Genomic DNA, 22,363 nt, shown 5'->3' on the forward strand with positions numbered 1-22,363 from the left:
CATGGGTGGATCAAATGAATGGTAATCAGCTAATGGTGAAACTTGGAAAGCCTCTGCCTCCTGAGAGGCTGTTCTTCTGAAGTGCCTCCTGTGGCTTGTTACAGAGAGACATGGAAAAGAATCCTGGATCTGGTGTCCCAGAGTCTGGGTTCAAATCTTACCTAGATAATTCCTAGCAGTAGGACCATGGTCAGGTCCCTGCCATTCTCAGGCATCTCAGTTCCCTCACCTACAAAATGCACTTGATCTGCAAGGAGCCTCCAGCTACAGATCTAGGACTATGATCCCAAACTGTTTTGTGATTACATTCCTGTGCCAGGGGCTGAGCCGACCCTGTGTGTGTGTGCCCACTTGTGCGCTTGCTGCCACTTGGGCAAATCCAACTGCTCTGAGATCTTTCTGAGGTCATTACCAATCACAGGATCCTTGTTCTTGAGCCACAAGGGACTTCAGAAGCTCTTGGATCCAGCTCCCTCATGTTACAGGAAAGGAAACCCAGTTTCAGTAATCTACTCGGGTCACTCAGATTGTAAGTGTCAGAGGAGGGATTTCAACTCAGATTCTCCCAAGCCAGGACCAGGGCTCCTTAGTTGTACCCCACCGCCTCTTCATTGTGAGATTAATAAAAATGACTTGATCTTATTTGCACCAGCTGGAAGTTATCTCAGGTCATCTAGTTCAAGGTCCTCAGCTTTGTCAGGTTGAGGCACAGAGCAGGAAGAGGTTTGCCCATGGTTGTTGGTAGTCTCTCTAGTATACCCTGAAAATCCGCATCATGATCTTCTGGGACTGACATTATGAATGACTGAAATGAGCAGGGCAGCAGATCTACAGAGAACCAGTCTCCTAATAACAACCTGACTCTTATATCCTCTATCTATCTAGCTATCCATCCATTTATCTATTTATCTATTCATCTATCTACCCATCTATCTATCTATCCATCCATCTATCACTCTATCTATCTTTCTATCTGTCTGTCTGTCTGTCTGTCTATCTAACCACCTGTTTGTCTATTTGTGTATCTATCTCTGTCTATCCATTCATCCATCTATCTATCCAAAATATCATGTTCATGACTTATGCCCTCTGAGTCAAGTAGGCAGAGCAAGCATGATACCTATTTTACAGATGGGGAAAGGAGAGCTCCCAGAAAGGATGGCTGACAAATCTAAAATTCAGTTTAAGAAGGGCCTGAGGCAGCACTGGAGCCCCAAACCCTCAAAGGCCAAGTCTACTGTCTCATGCTGCTTTGTGGGTTGAGGTCTGGGCGGGAGCTCTCTGTGGAGCCAGGGTGGTGGGAGGCCAGCCTGTGATATCTGGGCCAGGGACTCAGCAACTGTGTGTGGGAAGGAGAGTGAGGGGCCCAGAGATAGTGATGGATGAGAATAGTGAGTGGGTGGGAGCATGTCAGGATGTAGGTACAAGTAAGGGTAGATACAAACAGGGGGATTCCCTTTAGGAAAAATACCCCCTGGGGAGTTGGGGGGCTCGAGGGTTAGAGAGAGACCCACACTGGGGTTCAGGGCTCTGCTCCACACTCCCTGGAGTGCTTCTCTGGGGCTGAGGTTCTGGCCAGGGACATGATTGACATAATTTTGCTTCCTTGGACCCTTTGCCCTCTGCCATTCTCTAAGTCCACATGTTGGCTCGGACCAACAAAATCACAGGCTGGTTACTCTCTCTCTGACCGTGCCCCTGGAACAGAGGCTGCATGGGACAGAAGAGTGTCAGATCCGGTAAGGGTCATGTTTTCTTTTTCCCATACTCCTTGGCAGAATCTTGGGCTCAAGCTTTGGGTGTGTTCTGGTGGCCAGGCCTGGCCCTGACTTTGCCCACTCAGAGATGACCGGGATAGGGGTGGGGGATTCAGAACTTGATCCAGCCCCTCTCTGGCTCTGTCACCCACACTAGCTCTCCAAACGTACCTGCCTGGTAGCCTGAGGCAGTTGGATGAGCAGCCTGCAGCCCAGGATCACACAGCTGTTAAATATAAGAAGTTAGATTTGAACTCAATTCCAAGTCTCCATTCTACCCACTCTGACACATAGCAGCCTTTACCTAGTGGAAGAGGGGGTAAGAACTGGGAATGAGAGCGTGGCTTGGGCCACGTGAATGGACATGGTCCTTCCTGCTGGACTCATTTACCCAGAAAATCACCTGATCCACAAGCACTTTTTAGTCTTGCCCAGGAAAGTTGCCCCCAGATTATGAATAAGACCAAGGGCAATCATACTCCGATTGGTCACAGGAGGGACGTTCACGGCTGGCTGCTTAGGACACCCATTCACAACAAACAAATCTCTTCTAGAGGAAGACAGTTTCTAAGGGGAGTAAAGCCTTCCTCTGCCACGGGGCTCTGACCCAACTGTGAGTCACTCCTCAGAAGATGATGCTTTGGGTTATTTCCTTTGGCCATAAAATGTCAAATGCCCGAGAGAGAGAGACAGAGACAGAGAGAGAGAGAGAGAGAAGGGAGCTGGGAAGTGTTCACTGATTATTTTTTTTATTAAAACTTTTTATTTTCAAAACATATGCATGGATAATTTTTCCAATATTGACCCTTTGTAAAACTTTGTGTTCCAATTTTCCCTCTTTTCCTCCCACCTCCTCCCCTAAATGGTAAGTAATCCAATATATGGTAAACATGGTAAAAAAAATATATATTAAATCAATATATGCATACATATTTATACAATTATCTTCCTGAACAAGAAAGATCAGATCAAAAAGGAAAAAAAAATGAGAAAGAAAATAAAATGCAAGCAAACAACAACACAGAGAGAGAGTGAGAATGCTATGTTGTGAACCACACTCAGTTCCCACAATCCTCTCTCTGGGTGTAGATGATTCTCTTCATCACAAGACCATTGGTACTGCCCTGAATCATCTCATTGTTGAAAAGGGCCACATACATCAGAAATGATCTTTGTATAGTCTTGTTGCCGTGTATAATGATCTCTTGGTCCTGCTTACTTCACTCAGCATCAGTGCATGTAAGTCTCTCTGAGCCTCTTTGAAATCATCCTGCTGATCATTTCTTACAGAACAATAATATTCCATAATATTCATATACCACAATTTATTCAGCCATTCTCCAATCGATGGGCATCCACTCAGTTTCCAGTTTCTGGCCACTACAAAGAGGGCTGCCACCGTTTTTGCACGTGGGTCCCTTTCCCTTCTTTATGATATACACAGTTTGAGAGCCCTTTAGGCAAAGTTCCAAATTGCTCTCCAGAATGATTGGCTCCAGAGTTCACAACTCTGCCAATAATTTCACTGATTAAAAAAAAAAAAAAAAAAAAAAAAGACAGCCATTGATTGCTCATGGGCTCATCTTCCTTGGTCCCTCACCCATCAGTGTTGGTGCCATCTATGTTCAACAAATAGGATGCTATCCTTCAGCACCAGGGCCACAGATGAGGGAAAGCCTGGGTCCTGCCCTCATGGAGCTCAGTGTGTAGTAAGGGATAAGCCCCCAGCTGGAGAACCTCAATGCCCAGGGTTACATAACAATCGAATACCAGCCGGGCAGGGAGGTGCCAGAATGGATGCCAGGGATGAGTGACTCAGGTCTGTGGTGTGGAGTACTAATAACCACATGGCTATTTGTAATACTCATCTGTCAAAGGAAAACAATAGGGAGAGAGGGACTGATGTATAGTTCAAATAAAATTAGACGTCAGGCTCCTAGCTGGAAAATGGAATTGGTGCCAGGTCTCCTGAAATTTTTACAGAAAGATCCAAAGGACCTGGGACAGGTCCAGGACCCCTGCTCCAAAGAGGCTGATGGTAGCCGGGAGACTATTAGCTGTGGGTCTGCCCTTAGGGTCTTGGCTGTAGATGATGGTGCACAAAATGTGAGTGTGGAGGAGTCACTTCTGCCTCGGTTTCCCCACCTGTAAAAGGAGAGGGTTGGATCAGAGGCTGCTGAGATCCCAGCTCTAGAGCTAAAAACTCATGCTAGAGATCATCAAATCTACTGAGTGTTTTACAGAGAGGGAAAAGACCTAGGGAGTGATTGGGATTTGTCCAAAGTCATTTAACTTAGCAAATGGATTGCAAGCCCCAGCAATGATTAGTATCTGGGTTCAAATTTGCTTCTGACACTTGTCAATTTTCTCGTCTATTAAATGAGGAAATTGGACAAATAGCCCTTTGAACCTGTGGTCACTGTGTGACTTCCAAGGTGCCCCGGGCAAAGGTCATTTTCAGGTCCCTTTTCCTCAGTGGCTATGGGGTTGGCGGCTTGCCCCCATCTCGAGGGTGGCCCTGGTGGGGGTAGCAGAGGTGGACGCCAGAACCAGGTGGCTACGGGAGCCCCGAGATCCCTTAGCTCTTGGCTCAGGGCTGGGGTTTTTCTCCCCCCCCCCCCCATTTGTATCTCCTGGAAAAAATGAAGTCAAACAGGTTCCCCTGGCACGGCAGACAATAGGCGGCCGGGACTGAAGGGCTGGGTCCGATCCTCAGGGTTACCCGCGGGTCAGAGCTCCGAGGAGCTGGCACGGGACCTGCCCCGAGGCATCCGGCAGGGGCCAGGCCAGGCCGGTGGGAGAAGGAGGGGAGAGGAGGGGCGCCGGAGCCCGCTGCCATGCTCCCCTCCAACACTGCTCTCCCTCCTCCTCCCCCGCTCCCCTCCCCGTGTAAGGGCTAAACTCTCTAGTCACAGAGGCCACCCCGGGCTGCTGGGTGACCTGGGGCCGGGCCATGCCTGCCTCTGGGCTGCCCAGTCCTCAGGCTGTGACCCTAAATGAAGAGCCACCCCCAACTCTGCGACCTGTGTCCGCGGCGGGCCCACAGAACGCAGGGCCGGCGCTCGCGCTGTGGAAGGACTCCAGACTCTGCCGGACACTTCGGGGTGGTGGGGAAGACCCAGAGGGGCGGGCACGTGGGGCGGAGCCCCGGGAGGAGGGCTCGAGGCGGGGCCGTGCGGCCACGGGATGGGGGCGGGGCGGCCGAGGTCGCCCAGGTGCGGACAGAGTGACCCCCGACGAGGGTGCGCGTCACTGGCTGACCCTGCAGCGGCTGGACGCTTTGAAATCGGCGGAGGCTGTGGCTGGAGCGCAGGAGCGGCTAGCCCGGCCCCGGCCCCGGCCCCGGCCCCGGTCCCAGGCCTGACAGAGTTTGGGACCCGGACTCCGGGCTTTGGGATGGAGCGACTGGTAGCCCCGCGAGCACTCAGGTACGGCCAGGGCCGAGGAGGCGGAGGCGGGAAGCAGGTGAGGAGGGGCAGCCCGTGACTCTGTGGCTCGGTCTCCCTCTGGGCCGGGTCCGAGGACGCACTGCGGCTCTGGGCGCCCTGGCTCGCCTTCCGTGCGCGGCCGTGTTGGGGGGCGGATTGGGGAAGAGGGCACGTCTCCAAGGGACAGCCGGCCTGACCACTCCCTCCAAGGGGGACTTTGCCTTAGAGCTCTGCGCTTCCCGGTCTCAGTTTCCCCAGCTATCCGTAGAGAAGTCTGGGCCAGCCTGTGCGCCAGCAGTGCGCTCACAGACACACTCTTGTCCCGGAGCCCGCGGGCACCGAGCCCTGGTGGGAGGGGAGCAGGGAAGGTTCTGCTGCCTCTCTTACGAATTGGGTTCCCTTGGTGCCAGCCCCCTGCGAGGAGATCCCGCATGCGAACCAGGCCAGGAATCTCCTCGGTAGCACGCAACCTGGGGAGTTTGAGACTTGGTAAATAGGTAACTGGTCAGATTCCCGGGCCCGCCCTTCCCCTTTCTGTAATTGTGGGAAGGGGCTAGGAGCCCTCCCAGCCCTTGAACTCAGAAGCCGGGTTGGCCTCGGCAATCTGTGTGTGTGTTTGTGTGTGTGTTCCGAATCTGTGAGTATGTGTATGGGGAAGGGGTTCCCCCCATTTGCTCCCAGCCTGTTTCTGCATCTGCAAAATAGGAGCATTTCCCATTTCTATAGCAATGTCTTACTGACCAATAGGCTGCCTCGGGTCCCTTAGGTAATGCTTTCATGATCCCAGGCTGAGGTCCTTCTCTTGGATCCTGTTATGATCCCCATTTTCAGATGGGGACACTGAGGCACACAGCAGCCAAGGAGCTCTCCCAGGGTTCCCCAGCCAGGATGGGCCTAAGGCCAGATTCTAGCCCCTATCTGGCACTCTCTAAGTCTGCCCTGTGCCCCTGCTCCTACTCCATGACTGCTTTCAGGGTTCTCTTTAATGAAGAGAAAGGGGGTCTGACTCTTTTCTACCATGTTCTAGGAAAAGGCTTTTTATGCCTCCTAAATCCTTTTATCAAGGAGAGTATGCTTCTAAGGGATGTTACGTACCTAGAGTTTTGGACCTGAGTCAGAAAACCCCAAGTTCAAATTCGGCCTCAGACCATTCTAACTGGGATTCTGGACAGGTCTGCCTCTGTCTGCCTCAAGGAACAGTGATATAACGTCCTCTCCATCCCATCCCTGGGTGGTCTGAGGACAGAATGAGAGCAATTGGGGAAGCGCTTTGCAAACTTTAGGACCTGCTATATAATGTCAAATATTAATGTTACTCTTCCAAGTCTCAGAATTCTAAGTCTGGGAGAGCATCAGCTCCCTGAAGGCAGGAGCCCACAACCTGCCTTGAAGGTTGGCACTGGCCAGGCATAGAGAGCTGCCGAGAAAACTTTGTGTGTATCCTGGATTCTCCTCCCAGCCTCTCTCCCAATTGTGCCTCACCAATGCCTGAGACTTTGTTTATAGCTTTCCTGAGCCTGGTGGAAGGCCACCCATTGATCATAGGAGTACATTAAGACCTAAGGAAGTGGGAAGGAATCTTTGGGGGCCTGAGAATGCTCCTTTCCTCCTGACTTTTTGTAGCCATGAATGACTTTCTCCTGTTGACCCCTTTTAGGACTGGAGCTCTGGCTTGAGGCTAGAGAAAGATTTAAGGTGTGGCTTTTAAGACATAAATAGAAACAATAAATCTTCTCCAGAACTAAGCCTTCAGGTTAAGGTGTTGGTGGTATTTGGACTGAGCTGGTCTGAAGCTCACTTTTCCATCTAGGAAGAAAAAGCTTTAGTGGGAACTCCTAAACTGATGCAGATTTCCTTTAGGCTGTCATTCTCTCCAGTCAAGCATATCACTATCCATCCCATCTCCTGAAGTATTTGGCTTCCTAGAAAGCTTGGTAGATAGGAGACTGTGTGGAAAGCCTGCTGGAATTTGCCAAGGGAGACCCAGGTTTCTCCATGTAGCCATTTGTACGACTCCTCTGGAAGTTTGGTTTCCCTGCCTCCATAGATGACTAGAAGTATACCTTTTTCCACGAGAAAATCACAAAAAGTGCTACATACCCTCCAAGCACTTGCGTAAGGCTTTCAAGGCCACTATTATTATTGTATATGAGCACCCAGTGTGCTTGAGACCTTCTAAGCCTTGTAATGCTTTACATTTTTATAGGAACAACTAGTACAGCCCAAAAGCCCTGTGAGAGCCTTCCTTTTCTCTTTCTGACCGTTGGCCTTTATATAACTCGCAATCCTTTTTTGGCCTTGAATTTCTTTCTCTCAAAGTTCTAAACTGTTGTAAGAGACTATAGGGATGGTCCCAAGGCCTTGCAGGCCATGTAAATTCTGCTAGTGCCTACCGTGGTAGAAAAGCAGAGACTTTTTGAGCTGGGCCAGCAGTGAAAAGACCGATTTGGTGGACTTTGTCTTCCAGTTAGGAATGAGGTGGCCCCCAGCATCCCTGGGTAACATATGACCATGATAAAGTGGATGTGTATCTCGTACTACAAGCAGCTTCTTATCTGTTCCTACAGGCTGATAACAAGCCCTTCTTCTGTCCTTTCTAGACTGATCTAGTCTGGATAGGAGAGATCTGCTCAAACTACCTCTCATTCATTCATCACACAGTCCAAGGCTGGAGGAGGGGCACACTTTGGGTTAGAACCTCCTTCTAATCCACTTGGCTGATAAGACACAAATTCACTCTCTGATACATAGCAGGTACATTAGAGAGGCAGATGAAGAAAAGTCATACCCAAGTATGACCAAGATGAGTGAGGAGCACTGGGGGGAGACCAGATGCATGTAACTCTCTGGGACGGAGGTCCCACTGGGATGGATCTCAGCCCTGTTTTGGAGAGGGCAACCTTTAATTTTACAGAGAAGGAAACTTCTGTGGGAATAGGAACAGGGACCAACTTGCCCAAGTACAAAAATTGGGCCACAGATTTAGTTGGAGGGAGGAAAAACCTCAGAGATCATCTCATTCAGTCACTTATGTTCCAGATAAGGAAACTTGAGGCCCAGAACTTGAGGCCTTCTGATTCAACCCCCATTTGACCAGTAAAAGAGCTTTGGGGACTACCTAAGGCCACACACATAATAAGCCTCAAAGGCAGGTTTTGAGCCTCTGATTCAAGGGGACAGGATTGTTTTCCCCCTCCTCCAGCCTCCTCATTGCTTCCCTGGGGAGTGAGTGCTCCTCCCACCCCCTTCCAAATAAACAAACAAATTGTATTTATATATGAGAGGGAGGGAAAGGTCTAACCGTGTATTTAGTGCTTCCTGTGTGTCCCATATTGTGCTAAGTAAGCACTTTACAAATATATCATTCAATCCTTGAAACAAGTCTGGCAGATAGCCACAATTATTATACCCATTTTATAGATGAGGAAATTGAGATGACATTTAACACAACTGTTAAGTGTCTGAATCAAGATTTGAATTTAGGTCTTCCTGACCTGAATTCCAATTTATGGAATAGGAATTTAAAAGGAGCTTAGGCAGCAACTGGTCCATCTCTGATTTGATAATGGAGGACACTTGAAAAGGTTGCAGTGGGATGTCCAGGAGGAGCAGCTCCAGAAAAGTGGTTCAGGTCTAGTGGCTCAGGATCAGTGCACGTGGTCTTTCCTGTCCTTCCCTGCTTCTCCTCTTCCTCTCCCTCACTCCATCCCAGTCATTTCTTCTCTGGGCTAAACTTCTTTAATTCATTTTAGGCCAATTTAATCATTTCATCAGGGGGTGTGGTTTCTGGTCCTTCCCTATTTTGTTTGACCCTAGTTTCTTGAAAATGTGGAATTCAAACTGATCTAGGTGTGGTCTGATCAGATTATGTAGCTTCATCCTGAGCCTCTTACCTGTCCCTATTAAAGCAGCCTCAAGTCCTATCAGCATTTTCTTCCCTTGCATATTGAGGTTGACTTGAGGGTCTACTGAGACTGAGATCAGTGTCAGACCGGCTGCCACCTAGCTATGCCTTCCCCATCCTGTGCTTGTGAGGCTCAGTCTTCAAACTTCATGTTTTTAGATTTGATCTATCCTTTCTGAATGCAGTCATCTGCAGAGTAGTGTACCTTCTTGGCTTGGTAGTGTTTGTACCCAGTACTGTCTGTGTCCAGGATAAAATTGTTGACCTCTTTGATGAATCATAACCTAACTTTGCCACCTGAATTAGAAACATAAATGAACTCACCTTAAAATAGGCATGAACATTATTTTTTGAACAGAGAGGCCTAATTTTGGAGCTGGATAATACCTTAGAGGCGAACGGGTCCTTGTTTGACAGCCTGGGAAACTGAGGTAGGGGCCCAGAACCTTAGTGACTACCTGAGGTTTCCTGACCCTACATCCAGAGTCCTCTCTGTGTTTGGACCTGGAAGACATGTTTCCTTATGGATTGGGTAAAATGGAGTCTTCTTGGCAATGAAGGAATAATTTAGGCTGCAAGTTTCTTGGGGACTTGGAAAGGGGAAGGGTGAAAAACATAATCCTTGCAAACCAAGTGAAGCGTCCTCCTGTAACGAAGTCTGGGTGGCCTTGAAATGCAGGTGGAGGGTTGAGCCCATGTGGTGTCTCAAACTCATTCCAAGCAGAGTTGCCTGGGGACAGATGAGCAGTAGAGACAAGGCTGCCTTCTTGGAGACAGGGATTCTGCCCTCTTCTAAGAGTCCAAATCCATAGGAAGATATCTGGAAGAGTTTATTTCTCTTGGAAACAGGATTCCTTTCCTTGGCATAGAATAGAGAGCAGCCATGATAGAAGCTTGTGATTTTTTTTTTTTTTTTTAAGAAAATTAATGTTTAACTTTTTGTGTAAATGGGTGATCTGCCAAAGTGATCTTCCAAAGTCCAAAATATTGGCACCTTGCAGTGGCCCCAAAGCAGAGCCCCAGGGTAGAGCCCAAAGCCTTTGCTGGCTTCTTGATGAGCGGTTGACTGTGTTGTGGTCCCAGCACCTCCTGAATGCTTCTTGTTCTTGTGGGTTCCAGCCACCTGTTGGATGGTAACCTGATCTTGCGAATGGCCAGGAGCCCTGGAAATATTTAACCCCAGCGAATCACTTCTCTGAGAGCTGGGGAAAAGGTGGGACCTTCTTCCATGCCCACTTTTCCAGAGGGCTGATTCAGGGTACTGAAGTTATGACATCTGTAAATCTATTACCAGAGCTTCTGCCCTCCTGGGCACTGAATGCTGGATGGAAATCGGTTAGCCAATGAGCATTTATTAAGCACTTACTATGTGCCAGGCACTGACCTGGGCATACCTAGGAAGGCAGAAATGTGATCTCTGCTTTCAAGGGGATCTCCTTCAAAGGGGACCGTGACACAGAAATAACCAGAGGCATATAGAATTGATAGAACGTGCCCCACCTGATGCACCACTCCCTTGGGCAGTTCAGCTCTCAGGGGAAGAAATAGAAACAGGGTAGATGGAAACCTTCTAATTAGGAAGAGCGGTGGGGGATGGGACTCGGACTAAAGTGTTCAGTTGAGCTGGAGCTTCGTGACACGAGTCGGGGTGGGGCTTGCCCTGGGTGTCCGGGGCCCCCTGGGGTGGAATCTGTCCACAAAGCCTGCAGAGCTCAGGTGATGAGTGATGGTTGAGGCCTGGGACTAGGCCCCCTTCCTGGGCAGGCTGCTTTCTCATGTAATAGATCTGCTTTCTTTTTGAGCACACTTGAGCAAGGCTTGAGGAACTGGGCAGGGCCCTGGATTTGGAGGAATGAGGAGACATGGTTAGAGCCAGCCCTCAGGGGTCACCTCTATTTGTTCTTCCTTCTCCTGGAAAGCCATTCTAAAGCCGGGTTTCATCCTGGATTGCATCATGCCTTGAAACCACTCAGAGCATGGGTATGAGTGGTGAGCAAACAATGGCTTTAGGGGCCTGATTAGGACTGGCTTGCTAGAGTCAATGACCAAGCTTTAGTCTTAGGGGGATGGAAGGAGTCTTGGAGAGCTTTTGGGTATAGGCACAGGGCACCTAAAGCTGGAAGGGCCTTCTGTGAAATTAGGTACAATTTCCTGTTTGACAGATTTGGAAACTGAGACTCAAGGAATTAAGCATGTTCCAATCCCCTCATTTGACAGATAAGGAAATTGAGGCTCTGAGAGGTAAAGACTACAAGCTCTACAAAGGCTGGAACTCTTGTCTCTTTTTGTATCTCCAATACTTAGCACATAGTAGGTCCTTAACCATTGTGTATCGACTGATTGACTCAATAGTTGCTAGTAATTTAGACAGTTTATAATAGAGCGGTGCAGCTTTCATGTAATGGGTGTTTATAGATCTGCTTTGCAGGGAGCCCTACCTTTGTGGGGAGCTGGTGGATGGTCATGACTGAGAAATCATTCCCTAACTCTCCTGTATTTTTCTTTTTAAAAGAATTTATTGTAAATTCAATATTTTAATATCAATACAGCTAAAGTTGTTTAAAAATTTTTAATCTCAAGTAAATGGATTGCAATGCATAATGTAGCTAAATCATTTCTCTAACTGAAGTGCCTTCTTTTATCTTTTTGTTGTCGGAACTTCTGCCATTTCTCTTAATATTGTTACTCTTGTATTTGTGCTAAGATATCTGCCATTGCTTCCATCTTCTGTTCATGCCTTTGAAATAAAAGTCCAAATCTGGAAAGTAACAGCTTAATCTCAGCAATCTTAGCTCTCCTCCCACTAACTACTTATTACACAAAGACAGTCACAGATCGTGAGCAAACCTATTTAGCAAAGCAAGCAGTAAAACAGTCACTGGAGAAGTTATACAGATTCATTTGAGTCATAGAAAGCCCTCTGATAGAGAGGTGGAATGTCAGGTCCAGTGGGGAGAGAACAGTGTTATTGGAGAGGTTGTCCCTTAAAAGCTTTTGGGAGTTGCAAGTAGTGAGACATTGGGGACACATCAGGGGTACTCCCTCCCCAGTGGCTTTTGGGGCCTCTCATTTGCTATTCAAAGCTTGTACTTTCTGTTACTTCTCTGCTTCCAGAAATCTCTCAGCCACTCAGCAGTCACATCCTGAAGAGATAGAATTATGCATCATCTACATAAAGAGAATTTCAATCCATGGCAGCCTAGTCATAGATGAGAGAATGTGGAAAGAGAGAAGGGAAGAGGAACCTTGGGAAACGCCCACGGGTGCTGATGTGATATGAGGGGGAGTGAGCCAGCAGAGAAGGCTGAGGAGGAGTAGTTAGACAGGCAGGAAGGAGGAGCAGGAGAAATAATGTTATGAAAACCCAGAGAGGGGAATGGAGGAGCCAGCGATCAAGAGTATCACAGTCAGCCGAGGGATTGAGAAAATGAGGAACGAGAAGACCATCGTGTCTGAAAATGAGGAGTTTCAGTTAAATGAGGTTGGAAGCCACATTGATTGCAAATAGTTGAGGAGGGGAAGGTGATATAGCAATAATAAAAAAGCTTTTTTTTTCTCTAGAAGTTTGGCTGAGAAGACCAAAATGGAGGAGAAATATAGAATGATAGCTTGAAGGGATGGCAGGGTCTAGTGACATGTTTTGGATTTTTATAAAGGATGAGAAAGATTGGGCACCTTTGAAGCTGTGTTGCAGTGTATTTAGGTGTTCTCAGTTGTGTGTTAATTTCCTGTAAGGCCATTTAGGGGTTCCCTTGTCAGAGATAGTGAAGGGGTTTGCCATTTTCTACTCCAGCTCATTTTACAGATGAGGAAACTGAGGAATACAGAGTTAAGTGACTTGCCCAGGATCACACAGTGAGTGCCTGAAGCCAGATCTGAATTCAAGAACGTGAATCTTCCTGATTCTGAGCTACCGAGCTGCCATTTTCAAAGGCAATAGGGAAGGAACCAGTAACTTAATAAGAAATTGAAGAGGGGACGACTGAAGGGACAGTTTGCAGGAGAAAGTGAGAGAGGAGGGAACCAAGACCTTGTTCTTAGTGAAAGAAGTCAAGAGGTTATGAGATGTGGAGAAGAGGAGAAGAGGCAGGTCATGTCAAATAGCCCCATTTTGAGGGGTAAAGTAAGAAGGGATGTCCTCCACTGTGGGGGGCTGGGGAACAGAAGAGAAAGTTTGGAAGGGCTACCAGGGGAGGAAGATGGGAGCAAGGGGAATAAAAGGTGAGGGAGAAAGAGGGAATTTTTTTATTTCACCCCAGAGGAGAAGGGAATCCTGAGAGTTTATGGAAATGGCAGATGTTTGGGAGGGGGTTTGGAGGGCAGGGCTGGGAGTGGGAAAAGACTGGAGATAAGGAAACCCATTAGGAGGCCATTGCAATAGTCTAATCCTTTGAGGTGAGGACTGTGTAGGGGAGAAGATGAAATGGATTGAAAGATATTGAAGGAAGTAGAATCAAGATGTGTGGCCATTGATGTGATGAAGGAGAATGAGATTTTGAGGTTATTGGCCTAGGGGGCTGGAGGGACAGCCATAGGAAATACATATAACATAAATAAATTCAGGGGTGTTTTGGGAGGGGAAGAAGGTGGGCACTAGCAGCTGGATTGGGGGAGATGTTTAGGAAAAGCTGCAGGTGGGAGGCAATGTTTAAGTGGTAAAGGATGCTAAGCATTGGAGGCAAGGAGAGAATGCACAGCAATATATGGGCCAATGTACAAAGGCATGGAGATGAGAGGTGACGAGTTAAGTGTGAGCAACAGAAAGCCAGTGTGGATGGATCATGGACTATGTAGAGGGAAGTAATGAGGCCTCCAAATAATCTTTGAGCCAGGGGCTGAAGGGTTTTGAATAACCCAAGAATTCCTAGAGGTAGTAGGCAGCCGCTGGGAGCTGGCAACTTAATGAACATAAAGGGCTCTGCAAAGTTTAAACCGTTATATATAGTTCTCCCTTCCACATCATGGGATCTAGGGACATGATTCCTCCCCTGATCTGGAAAATCTGCATAGAGAAGTCTGAATTATTATGGTATTAAAAGATAAAATATGTTGATGTTAATACATAGATGCATCTCTGAGTTTCTAATCTTTTTTCTATGTTGTCTGCTGGCTTCTGAGTATTGTCTACTGCTTTTGCAAACCCCCCCCTCAAAAAAAAAAATCCTACTTGGTTTCTTATGCCATCCCTATGAAATATCAAACCATAATGGGAAAAGCTGTGATGTGGAAGACTAACTGTTAAGTTGTTATTACAATAATAAGAAAAATGATAATTAGTATTATTGATGTTTCTTGAGTAAGGGATGACATGATCAGACCTATTTTAAGTAAATGTCTTTAGTGGCTAAATGGAGGATGGACTGTAGTAGGGAGAGAGGTAAAGCAACTGTGATAAACTAATGAATTCTGTTTGGGTATTTTGAGCTTGGCCTCAGCTAAGCAAAGCACAAAAATTTGAAGAGGGAGAGGGCATTTACAATTGAGGAAGGAGGTCAGGAGCATCTTTGTGGTAGAATTGGTAGCTGAGTCGAGCCTTGAAGGAAGCCAGGGTTTCTAGAAAAAGAAGGGCATTCCACGCTTATGGGACCATCTCTACAAAGGCAGGGAGATGGGAAATCGCCTGTTGAGTTTGGGAAACAGTCAGATGGTCAGTTTGTTGGAGGGGAGCACTGTGTCTTAAGGCTGGCACAGAGATTAGTGAGCTGGCAAGCAGAGGGGCTGGGTCACTGACTCTAAGGAGGAAGGGGGTGGGTCAGACAAACCTGTGCCTGAGGAATGGCTGTTCCAAAGAGCATGCATTGGAGAGATTTGACTGGAGGCAGGGAGATCATCTAGGAAGCAGAGACACAGGGAGGGATGTGAGACAAGTCTGAAGAGATAGAATTGACATTTAAAAATTGATTAGGTGTGAAGGATGGCAGGGAAGAGGAGGGAGACAAAATAGATTATTAACCCAGAAAAATAAAATTTAAAAAAATTATTCTGGAATTATGAACTACTTCTTACTAGAGAAAGAGAATTTTGGAAGAGAGGGCAGGTTAAAGGACGGGCATAATGTCAGCTTTGGACATGATGGGTTTGTGCTATCCATGGGGTGTCCTGATGGAGATATCCACTCAGTTCAACATTGAGGTGGCCATTTTTGAAGTTGGAGAAGATCTTAGGGATGGTCTAGCTTATCCTCCTTGTTTCTCAGAGCAAGAAACCTATCCAGTGAAGGGTCTTGCCCAGTGATGGATAGTAGACCAGAGGAGAAGATTAAGGGCTAGAAACTGGATTCTCATGGTTCCATGACCTTTTGAGCCTATCATCTCTCTTTCAAAACTTGCACGTGGGATCATTCAGGAGAGTCCAGTTGCTGGGATTTTCCTGTGTGTTGCCTTTTTTTTTTTTTTTTTTTTTGCAAGACACACTTGGGGTTAAGTGACTTGTCCAGAATTACACAGCTAGAAAGTGTTAAGTGTTTGAGGCTGGATTTGAACTCAGGTCCTCCTGACCCCAAGCCAGTATGCCATCTACTGTGCCATCTAGCTGCCTCTGTATTGCCATTTCTTAAGTTCTATTTATATCCCCCAGCACCTGCCACAGTCTTTGGCTCACATTCGGTACTCAATAAATGCATATTGAAGGATTGTCATTACTGTTGAAATTGGAGGGAAGTCATACATTTAGGAATGAAGGAGATAGCATTTATTAAGTACTTACTGTGTATCAAGCACTTTACTAAGAAACTTCAGGGATATAAAACCCAGTTAGATGGTCCCTGATTTGAGGCAGTTTATAGGAGAAGGAGACAGGAGAGGAGCTGAACAGGCTTAGAGGGATGGGTCAGGGCTTGTTCTTTGTCTAACCTAGACCAGAAAAGAGAATTTTACAATAAGGGCGATCCTGACTTCCTGCGGCATCAGAGAAGGCTTCCAGGCTCCCAGCCCTTCCCTAGCTGTTGGGTGAAGCCTCGGGTTCCTTCTACTCCGGGTCCTCCAGTCTGTCACCACTCTTCCCTCCCTTCCTACTCAACTGCCACTTCAAAGAAAACTTGCTGGTTGTCCCCGTTGCTGATCTGCAGGAAGGCCCTGGAGCAGTGGGGAGTTGGAAGCATCCCAGGACAGTGAAGAGCAGAGAAGGGGAGACAGGGGCTGCTTAGAACCAGGAGGAATCGCCCTCCCTCCATCCCCAGGCCTTGGTTCCCCTTCGAAGTGGAGCAGCCTCTATAAAGGTCAGGGAGCTCTCCAGCCCTAGGCGGCACCAGGAATGTCCAGCAGTGCTATCTTTAGGGCTGGCCAGCTTTCTCCAGGCTGCTGCTTTGGGCCAGCCGGAAGCCGGGGAACTGGGCAGGGGCTGGTGACGAACATGAGGCTTTGAATCAGAACATCGGGTCTCCCGAGGAAGAGCCCCACCTGGATACCTTACCCAAGAAGCAGGTAGAAGGAAGTTGCCCTTTCCTGGGGAGCAGGGGGGTGGGGAGGAGGAGGTAGCAGAGGGAGGAGGAGCTGAACCAGCTCTCCCTCGGGTGCACGATGTGTCCTTGGCACAGTCGGAATGGAAAATTTATTTCATTTCAGCCAAGTGGACTTTGAAGACGTGTTGTAACTCTGGGGAGACAGCTAGCCTAGCCCTCCGGGAATGGGCTGGGCAGGGGTTGGGACATACTTATGTTTGAAGAAAGGACTTCATTTTAGAAGTAACTTTCTGCCCCTGCTCCATCCACCCCCACCAAAAAAGGGGATATTGAATTTAGCCAGGTATTTCATCTAGCTTTACTGTTCCTTTGATTTCTGCCTCTCCCATAATTTCAGAAGCCATCCTACCCAACCCATATCCTCAAGAACCCCTATTTGGTGCCCCTGGTAGGAGTTATTGGGCCTCTGCTCAATGACACCTATTATGGGAAGCTCCTTCCTTTCTCCACCCCCTATCCCCTTTTGGACAGCTCTCACTGGAAGCTTTTTTTTTTCCTTCTGGTGCCAGAACTAAACTGGGTTGTATGTCACATCTAGTCCTATGTTCCAAGTTCTGAATTCTGGGGCAAGAAAGCCAGCCCTTCTTGTTTGGGACCCTAGAAGCAGCATGGTAGAATATGTGTTTGGAACAAGGAGGATCTGGATTCCAATCCACCTTGACCACTTACAATCTGGGAAACCACAGAAAAATTATTTCATCATTTTCTTCCTCAAAGTCCTCATCCATGAAACAAAAAAAAAAAAATTATATCCTATTTCCTAATCAGGAGGGGAGCACCTTGAGACTATCATTAATTTCCTGTGTGCTTTCTTAATGTTTAGCACAGTGCTTTGCACACAGAAATCACTTAATAAATGGTATCCATTCATTCATTTAAGAAGGAAGTTGGATTTTGGCCTCCAAGTTCCTTCACCACCTTCTCCTCTCTGTTTACCTTTTTCTGGGACTCTCCAGGTGTGGCTAATGACCTGACCTGGCAGTTCCTTCATTTTGGATATGAATAAATTTTATAGCTTAATTCCCAAGTTCTAAGGTAGAAGATGGTATGGGCACAATTTCTCTGGATAATCCCACTCTACTGGCTGCTGAGGTTACTTAAGAATCTCCCTGACTCCAGTTTTGAGGAAAATCTACAATATTTTTGTAACTTTTTTCTTGGCAAGTCACTGGGGGCAAGGGGCAGTGTTTTTCTGGGTTCGTCCTGAGATGAAACCAGGATTTCAGCTCTTCCTTACTGCTTCTGTGACTTTTAGAATAGTTACTATGAGGGTTTCTCTTTAGAGATTATTTGTTGTTCCAAATCTGCTCACATAAACCCCCACTGATACTACTTCTCCCATCATCCATTTATATCAACCAGTCAGTCAAACTTAATGAGCTTTATGAAGGTAGTCCAATAAGAATAATTGGTACAAACATCCCCTAAAAGTCTGTGTCCAGAGGGAAGTGAACTCAAGAGATTTTTTTTTTTTTTTTAACAATTATAACTTTTTATTGACAGAACCCATGCCTGGGTAATTTTTTACAACATTATCCCTTGCACTCACTTCTGTTCTGACTTTTCCCCTCCCCCAGATGGCAAGCAGTCCTATACATGTTAAATATATTACAGTATATCCTAGATACAATATGTGTGTGTAGAACCGAACAGTTCTCTTGTTCACAGGGAGAATTGGATTCAGAAGGTAAAAATAATCTGGGAAGAAAAACAAAAAGGCAAACAGTTTACATTCATTTCCCAGTGTTCTTTCTCTGGGTGTAGCTGCTTCTGTCCATCATTGATGAATTGGAACTGGAACTCGAGGGATGTTAAGCTGGAAGAACTAACTTTGGATGGAAGAATGAGCCTTCAAAATGATCTTGACAGATACAGGGCTGAACTGAATTAGACAAATAGCAATGAATGAAAATAGCAATTGAATCACTTGGGTTCAATAGTCACCTTCCCAAGTGAATGGGGCGTGTGTCTGGTTAGACAACAGTTTGTCTACAAACATCATAGTGGGTGGGGAGGGATCTCCCAGCCTGAGATGCTCAATAATGTGTTCAGACTAGTAGAGGAGGCCCAGGGAGGACCTTTTGAAAACCTGGAATCACAGAATGTTAATGATGGAAGAGAGCATCTAATCCAAGAACCTTATATTTTACAGATGAGACAGAGAGACAGAGATGAATTTGAGAGGTGTGGCTTCCAGGAGGGAACTCTGCCTCAGTTGAATCTCAGCGGGAGAATTCTGTTCCATTCCAAGGATTCTGGCTAAGCTGGAGAGTATCCAGAAGAGGCCAGTATCATAGGAGGTCTGTAAAATAGGACCAGGGATGCTGAATGCCGTGGAGGGAAGACTGAGGGTTAGCTTTCTTGAAGGTCTGGAAGAGCTGACATGGGGAATAGAGACTGGCTGGTTCTTCTGAGCTCCCAGGGCAGAACCAGGAACACTGGGGTGGGGGTAGGGTGAAGAGAAGCTAATTAAGCCCATTAATAGATGAAGATTCCTAACAATTCAAGTTGTTCAAAAAGTAATTATTTGTCTCAGGAATGATGGCTTCCCCTCCATGAAGTTCTTGAAGCAGAGGTTGGATCATGCTTTATTGGGTGTAACTGGGGCCAAATTGGCTCCCATTTTCATATTTTATGATTTTGAATTGACACATAACTCAGCCCAAAAGCATGCATAAGGTAATTAAAAGTAATTGTTGATGGTGATTGGAAGGCAGGGATCAGGGGGAGGTGCCCTAATGGCTGGAGGAATGAGGAAAGGCCTCTTGTAGGAGATGGAGACCATCTGTAAAATATAAGCTCTTTGCACTAGATGTTCTCTTCCATCTTTAACATTCTGTGATTCTGGGTTTTCAAAAGGTTCTCCTTGACTCCCTCTAGTAATTAAAAATCTTTTGGGTTAATAAGTGCTTCTTGTAAAAAGACTGAATCTTCCCAGAGGGCCTTTGTCATCAGCCAACACAATCACTTATATCTGGTGGCTTTCCTTCCAGCTCCTCAATGAGTGAGGGAATGCGAATTCTCCTTTGTAGAAGCATGAGTTAGAATGGTCAGTCAGTGGTAGCCTCCTTGCCTCTCTCCCCTTACCCAAGCCCATCCAATTCCTCATCTGCTCCCTCCCTCCCTCCCTCTGTAGGGTCACCTCATGTGGACTGTCTGTAATGGGAGAGATGGGAAGACATGGGGAATAGAGGGACAGATAGACCGAGACAGAGACAGACTTAAGAGACAGACAGAAACAGAGACAGAAAGAGGCTCAGAAAGAGAGAGAGAGACAGACAGAAGAGGAGAGAGGAAAAAGAAAGGAAGAGAGGAAGAAAGAAAGAGAAGAAAGAGAGGAAGAGAGAGAGAGAGAGACATATAGAGAGAAAGAGACAGAGAGGCAGAGAAAGAGGAGAGAGACAAAGAAAGAGCAAGGGAGGGAGGGAGACAGACAGACAAAGAGAAACACACACACACAGAGAGGGAGAGACAAAGACAGACAGACAGACAGACAGACAAGAAGAAGAAGCCTTGTTCCCTGCCCTCAGGAAGATTTCAGTATATCCTCTGGTGAGAAGAAAGATTGATAGTCATTTAATTCATTATAGAACATGAATCAAAGGTCCCAGCACCCATACATTCTTCATGGAAAGTTTGATGTGATAGAAAACATTGGTTTTTGAAATTGGCAGCTCTTCCAGGCTTGTGACCCTTTGAAAGCTCTTAGGCTTGTCCCAGTGGATAGAGGGCTGGCCCTGGAGTCAGGAAAGACTCATGCTCATGAGTTCAACTCTAGCCTTAGATACTCGCTAGATGTATGACCTTGGCCAAGTCTAACCCCTTTTGCCTCAGTTTCCTCATCTATAAAATGAGCTGGAGAAGAAAATGGCCAGCCACTTCAGCATCTTTGCCAAGAAAACCCCAAACGGGGTCAAAAAGAGTCAGATTTGGCTGAACAAACAAAAATAAAATTACAAACATCTCATTTGATACTTACAACCACTCTGGGAAGTAGGTGCTATTATTATCCCCATATTACAGTTAAGGAAATTGAAGCAAATGGTAGTTAAATGTCTCAGACAAGATTTGAACTTGGATCTTGCTGACTCCAAGTCCAGTGCTCCATACAAATAGACCCTAACAAATGCCATTTTACAGTGTTGCAGGGTATTATTTATAGGTTAGTATTGGGGGTAGAAGAGAGAGAGAAACATACACAGAGACCTTGGACTTCAGTTCTGTCTCTGAACTGGGTCACCTTGGGCAAGTCCATTTAACCTCCTCCGAGTCTCAGTCTCCTCCTCTGTAAAATGGGGATAGACGTGGCTTCCTCTTTCACAGGATTGTCCTAGGGCTCAGATGAGACTGTGTCTCTGAAGCACTTTGAAGCCTTTGAAGCTCCTATAAATGTCAGTTGTTTAATAATCCTAGTTCCTGAGAAAGGAGGGAGGAGGACGTGGAGGCTTATGGATGACAGGTTAATGGATGGTATGAACTGGGTGAAATCCTGCTTGTCTCCTGAAGCTTCTCTTACCCAATGGCTCCCTGTAGGAGATGGTTTCCCCCTTCTCCGGATCCTTGGGGTTTTTCTGTAGGCTTCGGTCATCTCTTCTTACTTGAGATTCTATTTCATAGACTCGTGTGGGAGCCCAGCAGGGCCTGGTATCTGGTCGGTAGACTCTGACTGCCCTTGCCTCCCACCCTGCTATAGCTCCCACGTGGAGGTCCCGGGCCTGTTTACATATGGAGCTTGGGTGGTCTGGCTGTGGTTGCAGGGGAGCCTTAGGAGCTAGGGTTGGTTGTCTGGACCTTCATCTGCTGGGCAGGACAGGACAGCCTGTACCAGGGTGGCTGGGGGAGAGGGAGGGGGCCTCAGGGTCCAGTAGAACTTGGCGGGCAGAAACCTAAAAATAGCAGTGCTGTTGGAGTGTGTATGTGTGGTGGGGGAACTACTGGGCTGGGCCCTTTGCCACACTCTGGAAATTGGGGAAGAAGAGGAGGAGGAGGAGGAAGAGGTTAATTAGGAGCAGATTCTGCCCAAGGAGGCTTTCCTGGCTTTGGGGGGACCCAGGGCCAGGGTCTTTTGGCCAGGACTGAACTTGCTGGGATGTTTCTAAGGTTCAGGAAGCCCCAGGAGGCTCTGGAGCAGAAAGGGAAAGGCATGTCTTGTTTTTTCAAGCTGCCTGATGTCACAGAAGAGCATTGTTTGAAGGCACTGGACAAATGGGCCCTTTGAGCAAAGTCTGTGTTGGCCGGAGCTTTCTGGGAGGAGCCAGAGGAAGTGCCCCAAAGCCCCAGGCTGGCCCCCAGGAGGGCAGGGACCCAGGTCTGAGCCGAGATCCTGCTGGTGAAGAGGAGGCCCTGGCCTTGGCCCCGGTTCGCCCTGGGTGTGGATTGTAGGGTCTCCCTGGGAGATGGTGGGGTGAGTGAAGCAAGCAGCAGACCCCAGGCCAAGCCCCTTCCTTTGGCTCCTGCTTGTAGGATCAAACCCGAAGCCCGAGTTAGAGAGGAGCAGGTGATCAGCCCGCAAAAGGCCTTCCAGCTTCCCCCCAGGGAGTGCCTGGTGTGGGGCTGAGCCCCAGGTGCCCCGTGTCAGCTTTGGGTTTTGGTTTGCCAAGGAAGGATTTTCAGGGGCCGAGGCTTCTGCAGGAGGGGTACTCCTCGCCAGCAGGGAGGGTGGGCCGTGGGTGAGCAAACACAGGGGCCCCAGCTCTGCAGTTCAGTCAGCAGACCTTGTATGCACTTGAGCCCACTGGTACATCTTGGCATCCAAACACCAAGGTAGCAGTGGTCTTGGAATCAAATCCTGCTTTAGACACTTCAAAAGGTGGGA

The 22,363-nt window shown here is 47.3% G+C and overlaps 1 protein-coding gene across 6 annotated transcripts in view; it reads left to right on the top strand.

Annotated features, from left to right (window-relative positions):
* The first annotated feature begins 4,927 nt into the window (after positions 1 to 4,927).
* Positions 4,928 to 22,363, top strand: part of MTUS1 (microtubule associated scaffold protein 1) — a 125,209-nt gene continuing 107,773 nt past the window's right edge. For 3 of the 6 annotated variants that reach the window (XM_031942188.1, XM_031942187.1, XM_031942191.1), the window contains exon 1: positions 21,765 to 21,952. The gene's annotated coding sequence lies outside the window, so the exon portion shown is untranslated. Of the gene's footprint in view, positions 5,186 to 18,600; positions 18,849 to 21,764; positions 21,953 to 22,363 lie in introns of those variants that run through there. The other 3 variants (XM_023505672.2, XM_003772809.4, XM_031942189.1) reach the window with 2 other exon arrangements.

Source organism: Sarcophilus harrisii, chromosome 6 (assembly GCF_902635505.1).
Source record: "Sarcophilus harrisii chromosome 6, mSarHar1.11, whole genome shotgun sequence".
Taxonomy (NCBI): Eukaryota; Metazoa; Chordata; class Mammalia; order Dasyuromorphia; family Dasyuridae; genus Sarcophilus; species Sarcophilus harrisii.